This window comes from Eurytemora carolleeae, unplaced genomic scaffold (assembly GCF_000591075.1).
Source record: "Eurytemora carolleeae unplaced genomic scaffold, Eaff_2.0 scaffold1891, whole genome shotgun sequence".
Classification (NCBI taxonomy): Eukaryota; Metazoa; Arthropoda; class Copepoda; order Calanoida; family Temoridae; genus Eurytemora; species Eurytemora carolleeae.
In genome coordinates, this window is record NW_019398062.1 from 13,354 (window position 1) to 22,899 (window position 9,546).

The 9,546-nt window shown below is 33.4% G+C and overlaps 1 long non-coding RNA gene across 1 annotated transcript; it reads right to left on the bottom strand.

Annotated features, from left to right (window-relative positions):
* Positions 1-6,419: 6,419 nt before the first annotated feature.
* LOC111716724 (uncharacterized) lies at positions 6,420-8,651 on the bottom strand. The gene is made up of 3 exons (XR_002768575.1): positions 7,967-8,651; positions 6,926-7,057; positions 6,420-6,752 (listed from the first exon to the last, which is right to left on the bottom strand). It is a non-coding gene; the product is annotated as an uncharacterized LOC111716724 (long non-coding RNA).
* Positions 8,652-9,546: the final 895 nt, after the last annotated feature.

Consider the following 9,546-nt stretch of genomic DNA (forward strand, 5'->3'; position numbering starts at 1 on the left):
ACCTGATGTCGCAAAACTTTGTATTTCAAACTAAAAATTCTGTTTTAAAAGTGAAAGCTTAAAATATCAAAGGTTTGCACAATCAGGTTGCAACGAGAGAGGATTAGAAAGTTAGAGTGTAGGCAGGTAAACAGTCGAAATTAATAGTGTTACACAAGGTGTGCGGCTTATTACACTCTTCTCAGGCGTTGGCCGGTTCTATCTTGTTCTTGGAGGCACAGAGAGAAAATAAAACTCATCACACATGTACCCAACCATCTTAAGTCACAAACTTTGATTTCTAATCCCTCCATCTTTGCAATCTAGTGTCGGAGACCTTAGATATTTCAAAGTATTAACTCTGTCAGATCAAATAATTTAAATTTGAAATGTCAAGCTTAAGAAGGATTAGATAATTCGAGTTTGTGGCAAAGACTCAATTCCTTTTGTTGTATAAAACGCGCTGAGTCCATTAAACAATTAATTCACCATACACACAGGCGGGTACGATTATACACTAGACCGGTAAATCCAGTTCGGATAATGCAACAATATGGTCCTTGCCCCGAGACTTCTTCTTGATTAATTCCCTCAGGAATTATATTTATAATCTATCCTTGGCTCCTCCTCCTCCCATGAGCAGAGGGGGGGAGGGAGTCGGGGACAATAAATCATGGTTTAAAAATGGTTTGACGATATGAATAAAATCTAACAATTTTCATTCCAACATTTAAATTGCTTTCTAGGCTAGGTCTCTTCTAGAGATTTCGATTTGTCAAATGTCAACAAATTGTAGGAAATGAATATTTGTCGCCAGATATTTTATCATCCCGGGATCATCTCAGTTCAATTATTTGTTTGTCAGAGTATTTTCAGGGCCGGAGAAATCAAATTATTTTCCAATCTTTCGGAGAAAAATGCTGGAAAAATAATTCTATACGTTATGCGTTTAACCTCTTTTATGGAATTCCCCCCTCCAAAAAAAACACTTATTTACGGCTGCAAGAAAAATACGTTTCTTTATTTCCCAAAAAAGTTAAATCTTATTGGAAAAATTTCGTTTTTATTATTTAAATGCAGCTTAATTGAATTTATTTTCAAAGAATTGATTATGAGGTTTTAAAATGCATTTATTATTTTTTAGTCAACTTCAAGTTTATTGAATCTAGATCATATGCTGCTCTATATTACGTCATTTTTTATTAGTCTAATAGTCAGTTTCATATTCACGAATATTTACTGTTTTTCTGCTTTTTTATTATTTCCTTGTTGTACGATTAAACTCGATCTGTAGAATATGCCCTAGTCCAAACAGCTTTTAAGAAGGATAGTTACAATCAATCCAGATACAAATATTTAAATATGGGGTTTACTACGATATTTATTACAGATCTTTGTACGTAATAATATATTAATTAATTAATATTGATTATTAATTAATTAATATATTAATATATATGAAGCCGGTTGCATTTAGACCTTTAAAAGCGTTTGACAATCCAATACTTAGATGCAACATGGGGCAACATAGGAAGAGGGAGGAGTCCTCAATCCTTCCCTCCTTCCTCCCTTTTTTCCTTGTTCACCCTGCACTCTAAAAGTTGCATAATCCGAGCCGAAACTACAATATATGCATTCAATCGTACCGTCCAGTCTAAACTACCCAGCGTAAAGTCGATCTGGCACGTTTTAAGCAACAAATGTAGCCTGGCAAGATTACACTGTGTTTCTTTTTTTTACTATTTCATTTCCCCCTTTACAATTCTAAGTCTTCTCAGCTATTTTTTTATCTCTTTCTATCAAGCCCCCCACCCCACCCCCTCAATCACATTGGCTAATACTTTCCTTTTCCTGTGATTTAATCACTTCCCCCAACCACCCATCCCCTCTTCTACTCCCCCCTCTCCTCATTCTCTTATTCGTTTCTCCTTTCTAATCTTTCCCCTCCTCTTCCCTTCTATCCATCCTGCCACCCCAGGGCGTTTAAAGGGGGGGGGCAAGGGGAAAGTGTCCCACCTAAACCTGTAAAGGGGGGGGCGTAGCCCACACCTAGAACTCAGAGCTATCACACTTTTAAAATCTGAAACTGAAGAGTGAAGAACATAAAAAATTAGTTTGCTGTTTTTTTTCTGCTAGTTTTTGTTTGATGGAGAGATAAAGTAGTACTTGTATATATGTCAGGTAATTGGACTGTATGTGTATTTTGTACCTTTAAAGTATCCTAGAAGCCAAATGTTGCCTTCTCTAGAAGCTCCTAGGGGGGAGGGGCAAAAATTTTTTATTCACATAATCGGTAAGAGAGTTTTCAATCATACTTTATGATCTGGGGATACTACCGGGTCAGATACATTCATACACTCAAGAACATACACACACACATTAGAACAAACAAACTTTCTTAAAGGGACTGTAGGTAAAGGTATTTTATAGTTTAAGATACCCTTTAATCCTTTATCTGAGAAACAATGAGGAAGATTTGTCGTAGTTTATATATTTAATAATTTTCTTCTTTGTATAAGCTGAAATAATCCGCAATTCACTTTTATAGAGAAACTACAGTTTAAAATTATGAATTTAAAAATAGAAAAATAAAGATGACTTCCTTTTTTGGCTCATACGAAGTTTTAAAAGATGTCATGTACTATCCAGAGCAAGATGCATTCGGTTTCTTCTACTTAAATTCAATCATGTGTTGGTCTAGAGTGATAACCAGAAAACTCTGGAATAGAATTAGACGACTTTTAGACTCAAGGTATGACTTTAAATAGTCCAATGAGCATGGGATACAGCAATTGTGCAGTGTAAACAGACTCATTTCACTTAATTAGTGATTAAATAACAGTCCACGTAAAACTATTTGCTTTGTAATGTCATCAAATACACTTAAGTGCTATAAAGTCGTCTTCCTATTTTAAGTTTATCTGGGTATCACTGTATAACGTATTTTTTATTTATTTTAAAACGCATATTACGACAAAAAAAAGTATTAAAAAAAGGCGGGAAAATCCGCGTGGTCATTTCATTCATTTCATATTTGCGTATTCAACTACAAAGCACATGATATAGAAATAAAAAATTACAATTTACTATGTAGTTTGGACCTGCCTAACCAGAGTAGGTTGTTTTAATTGGTTGGCCCATTATGAGCAAATGAGAATTGTAAATAAATACATGGGTATAGTGTTACCATGAAATACAGGAAATATAAAGCCTGAACACGATATGAGTAAATTTACAGTATAGGAAAAAATGTATTAACAAGTAAAAGAACAAATAAAATGATACTAATGTATGATGGAAAGCCGAAGCTCTCTAGCAGAATCTCCGCCTTTCCTCCGTCCTGTATAACGAGTAAATCTTCCTTCTTGATAACTGACTTCCATTTTGATTTTAGCCCAGGCCGATCTTATTTTCTCCTCCATCATGTCAAGTCGTGTTTCACGTCTATTGGCTTGAATTTAAAATAAAACTCCCGGGTCAATGGTGGTTTTGGTTTGAATTGTTTCCGTTCATGATTTACGTTGCTGCCTTTATATCTTTATCAATGGATAAATGGATATATAAAAATTGAAAATCTGTACACATTAAAAGTACAAAGGAATTGAGTTTTTGTCACAAATTCCAATTTTATAGTACCAAAATCTCAACAACCAAATGATACATACCTTTCATATTTCAAACTTACATTGTTTGATCCACCAGAATTCTTAGTTTGAAATATTTACGGTCTACGATATTTGGTTTTAAAGAAATTGGGATTTAAAAATCCGAGTTTGTGGCAAAGACTCAATTCCTTTTAAGATATCTGATTTCTGCAGAGCATAGTTTCACAATTTTTTTTACACAATTATACATACGAATAAACACAATAACAATTTTGTTTCCATTTTGTTGTTGTTGCCCTTTTTTAAAACTTTTTCTGCCCGCAAGATGAGTATCGAGAGCATAGTTTCACTTTAAGTCCATTAAAAACTGTCAAAAGTCTTTGGGCGCAAAGGTGCATTTTCAGAAGGATTGGGCGCAGTGGCGCATTATTTGAAGAATTATCAAATTTTTCTCATCTTTCCTGTTTTTGGTAAGGATACAAATTTATGAGAGGCAATGAGTGGAGCTAACAAATATCTTTTCAACAGAATTTGAGAAAATCTTTTATCACTTTTATTGAATTCACTTGATGTGAAAATTATACTGCAGGAGAAATAATAATTTGAAGAAATATTTTCCATCTATTCATCAATTCATCTATCTATCTATTAATTTATCCATCTAACTACCTTTTAATCTATCTATTCAGCTATTCATCTATATATTTATTAATTTTTCCATCTATCTACCTTTTAATTTATCTATTCATCTATTCATTTATTCATCTCTTCATCTACCTATCTGGTAATCTATCTATCTTTTAATATATCTATCTATTTATCTATTCACCAATTAATCTATTTGTATATTATTTTATTCAGTTATTTAACTACCTATTCATCTATTGACAAATTAATCGATTCGTTTATTCCTTTATTCAGTTATTCATTTACCTATTTATATATCTATCTATCTATTCATCTATTCACCAACTAATCTATTTACTTGTTCATTTATTCATCTATTCATCCATTCATCTATTCATCCATTCATCTATTCATCCTTTCATCTTCAGAGTTTCTCGTAAGAAGCTCAATCGCTTTAAACCTGAATTCTCGGAAAGTAAATGCTATCAAATCTGCAATGACATCTTAACTCCCACTGTGTATTTCTTTAGGTTAGCACGGCTTGGTTTGGTACATTTAAGTTTGGTTTGGTAAGGTTTATTTTAGTTCCGTTTGGTATGAGTTCCGCTTGGTAGGGTATTATGTCAATTCCTGTTAACTTTGTAACCTAAGCTATTAAATAAAATTAGTTGATTGAGACTCTTCTTTTGATTACATTATCAGAAGCCTAAATAAGCTTGGAAGACAGCTTTGGTTCTCTTTGAAACATACGAGCGGAGATCTTGATTTAGCATCAAATCGATTATAGTTTGAAAGATAGCTTGGGTCCTCATTGAATTAAACGAGTTAAGATTTGGACTGTGTGTCCTTTAGAACCGGGGAGGTAATCCTGGTTGAGAAATTGCCTGTGTAGCAATTTCATTTGACTGTGTGTCCTTCAGAACTAGTGTGTTAGTCCTGGTTGAGATGTGATCTGTGGTTGTTACTGGTTTGGTTCTGTGTTTGATACTGGTTTGGTTTGGTTTTGTGTGTTGATATTGGTTTGGTTTGGCTTTTGGTTTGGTTTTGTGTTTGATACTGGCTTTGTTTTTTTTGTGTATAATACTGGTTTGGCTTGGTATGGTTTTGTGGTTAGTACTGGTTTGGTTCTGTGTTTGATACTGGTTTGGTTTGGTTTTGTGTTTGATACTGGTTTTGTTTGGTTTTGTGTTTAATACTGGTTTGGCTTCGTATGGTTTTGTGGTTGGTACTGGTTTGGTTCTGTGTTTGATACTGGTTTGGTTTGGTTTTGTGTTTGATACTGGTTTTGTTTGGTTTTGTGTTTAATACTGGTTTGGTTTGGTATGGTTTTGTGGTTGGTACTGGTTTGGTTCTGTGTTTGATACGGGTTTGGTTTGGTTTTGTGTTTGATACTGATTTGGTTTGGTTTGGCTTTGTGTTGGATACTGGTTTGGTTTTGTGTTTGATACCGGTTTAGTTTTGTGTCTGAAACTGGTTAAGTTTGTTTTTTTGCTTAATACTGGTTTGGTTTGATAAAGTTCTGTGCTTGACACTGGTTTGGTTTGGTTTTGTGTTTGATACTGGTTTGGCTTGGTTTTGTGTATGATGCTGGTTTGGCTTGATTTGGTTTTGCGCTTGATACTGGTTTGATTTGCTTTGCTTTTGTGTTTGTTACTGGTTTGGTTTGATTTGGTTTTGTGTTTGATGCTCAGAATATATATACTGTAGAATAACAGGTGGCAGCATTTGGTTTGGGAAGTGTTGGACTGTGGGGGTTATGCAGTACAATACATAAATGACCAGATGTTCAGTAATCTTTGGGGGGGATTTTGAAGATTCACTATCCAAACTTTCTCTTGTTATCTTTTTATCTTTACTTCAATTAATCAAACACGTATTTTCAAAACTGTTTCAAATAGTTTTCTACCATTCAAAATGTAAAAAAGAAACCCAAAACAAAATGGAAATAATTGGGGTAACTTTTCCGCCCCCTCCCCCTCCCTTCGGGCCCGAGCAAGGCCAAACTGTGTAACCTCAAATAATTACTTACAATAAAATACAGAAATGTATTTTTTCACATTTAGATGACCACAGTACTTGGCCAAATACATAAGTAGATGCTTGTTATCTGTGTAACCTCAAATTTTAAGTAATTATCGACCATACCATGCAAAACAGCCCTTTCTACAAGAAATTACCAAACTTTTAATAGCAAAAAAATTTGCAAAATTTTTTCAATTATTTATTTCATTAGCTATTTAAAATGGATAATTTGAAAGCTATTCATTTTTAAACAGTATTAGCTTAGTATTTTTGTGCCTGATTCCAGAATTGGTTTCTCTGACATAGTTGTAAGCTTTTTTGAATATTCTTGAAGAGTTAGAGAAAATTTCGTCAACTCAAAGCTGTACTTTTCATTTCTGTAGTTAGACAGCTTAATTCTTCCTTTTTTGTATTGCTGGATAATTGCGACAGCAATTAATCCATTTTCTGGAATTTCTTCAAAGCTAGAGGTGTAAAATTCTTCTGTTGTCTGTTCTTCAAATTTTTTTCTTGCAATGTCTAAAATAAGCAAAATTCAGCACAAATTTTAATTGTCAAAATAATATAGAAGAAAAATACTAAGATATATTTATGCACGCTTAAATATCCAAAATCATGAAATTGTGAGTAAAAATAGGGGATAAAAATTCTTTTACTATTTAACAAACATTTTAATGAATTTCTAGTAATACCTGGCTCAGGAGGAAAAGAGCTACATTGAGGTAGAAAAGAACTTCTCTGAGGAAGAGCAGAACTTCTCTGAGGAAGAGCAGAATTACTCCGAGAGGGAACAGTTGAAGTCTATTCATGACTCAGAAGAATGTCTAAAAAATATGAATGAAAATACATTTTTTAAACACTTTCATTTTAAACCCTCCTGATGATATTAAGATATTGAAGCACCCATTGTTCTGTGGAAAATTCGTTTACGAAACAAATAATTTAGGGTTCTCTATAGGTGCAGTATGGATTTATACTACATTAAGGGAAATTGCTAGAATTCAACATATTTTAAGGAATACAACAATATCTTTTAATTTAAAAGTGTTTAGAATCGTGATAACTCCTATGTGCAGGGAGGGCTTTGGGTATTTAGGAAAAGTCAGAAAATTTCAACAGCCTCAGACAAATACTTTTTTGAGTTATGTAGAAAAAACTACAGGGGGTCTAATTTACCCCCCCCCCACACCCAGCAGGAATAGGGTTAAGCAACATACAGTGATAACCAGAAAACTCAGGAATAGTAAGAAGATTTTGAGGATCAAGTTTAACTTTAAAAAGTTCATTAACCATGAAACACAGCATTTGTGCAGTGTAAAAAGACCCATTTCACAAAAAAAGTAATTTTTGAAGTGTCTGGTAAAACTATTTGCTTTTTTAACGCGATCAAATACACTTAAGTACTGATATAATGTCGTCTTCCTATTTCATTGTTTTCTGGTTATCACTGTATATAAAAGTTACATTTCGGAAAAGTCATTGATAAGTAAATATAAAATCAGTTGTCACATGTTTTTATTTGTCAACAACAACAAAAATGTTATTTTTAACATATTTCAGGCCTTTTTAAGGGGGGAGGGGGGTAGGGCGGGTCGCCCCAACTAGGCCCTTAATAAATTTAAAGCAGAGCCAGCCTTCATAGGGTTGAATGAAATTACATTTATATTAAATTATTAATTAAAACAATATTAACCAAATCCAGTATCCGCCCCTGTAAATATGTCAAGACTCACCCTCTCCATTATCTAGCTGTTCCTGTTGATGTGGTTGGTGGGGAAGATGGAGACTGGGAAAAGCATTATAACTTAACTTTCGTCCAGAAACATATTTGTTTTCAACATGTTTTGCACAGACAACACTAAATTTTGTCGGAGTCCAGAAACCTGGCTTTCCTGTGAAGTTACTCCACGTTTTTTTTTTTAACTTTTCATCTTTAGAAAAAGAATGAAATCTTATCTTATATGTTGGATCAGTGTAACAATTTAACACTAAACAATCCTCATGCTTGTTTATACTGAGAAATCATGTAACTGATCAAAACAAATCCCTCCAAGAACAGTGTACTACATGTACACAATAACATACCAATACATGTTTACAATGTCATACCAATACAGGTGCCACCTGTTATTCTATAGTATATGTATTCTGAGGTTTGATGCTGGTTTAGTTTTGTGTTTGATACTGGTTCATGGTTTGGTTTTGTGTTTGATACTGGTTTGGTCTGGCTTAGTATTGTGTTTGACACTGGTTTTGTGTTTGATACTGGTATGGTTTGGCTTAGTATTGGTTTGACACTGGTTTGGTTTGGTTTTGTGTTTGATATTGGTATGGTTTAGTTGTACTTGTATGCTTGGTGTTATGTTTAATACTGGTTTTGTTTGATTTGGCTTTGTTTTTGATACTGGTTTTGTTTTATTTTGTGTTTGACACTGGTTTGGTTTTGTGTTTGATACTGGTTTAGTTTGGTTTGGTCTTATGTTTGATACCGGTTTGGTTTGGTTTGGTTTTGTGTTTGATACTGGTGGTAAATGTTTGAGTTAAATCTACTGGAACATAGATATATAAACCTAGCACCTTAATATAGGATAATATCATTACAACAGAGGGGGGGAAGTAAAAAGGGGGGATGAAGGCAAGATTGGGAGGGAAGGGGAGTACAAATGGGAAAGGAAATCGAGAGAGGTAAATGTATAGATGAATATTACTATGATCCCAGGGCATCTCTTATTACAGAATAAATTTAGATTTCAGATTTACTTTTTTAAAGTATTCCTTTAAAATTAAATTCATAAAAGAATAAATATGAAAAAGATGGAATATTTCCTGATTTCCTGAAACTTATACTTTTTCATTCTTTTATACCTTAAGAATTCCAATTTGACCAGTTAAAGAACTAATGTATAATTTAATTTTAATTTTAACATAGATTATTGTAGACAGTAAAACCGCCATATTTGTTTTTGACCGGATAAAGATCATTGTAGAACCGCCATATTTGTTTTTGACTGAAAAAGATCTATTGTATGTACGCCATTTTATTTTTGGCCAGACATCGATCTTATTTGTTTATTAGTCGGATATAGATCTCAATTATTAGAACCGCTGTTTGTTTATTGACCTGATATAGATCTCAATTAAGAACCGCTGTTTGTTTATTAACCGGATATAGATCTCAGTTAAGAACAGCTATGTTTGTTTATAAACCGGATATGGATTTCAGTTGAACCGCTATGTTTGTTTATTGACCAGATATAGCTCTCAGTTGAACCGCTATGTTTGTTTATTGACTGGATATAGATCTCAGTTGAAC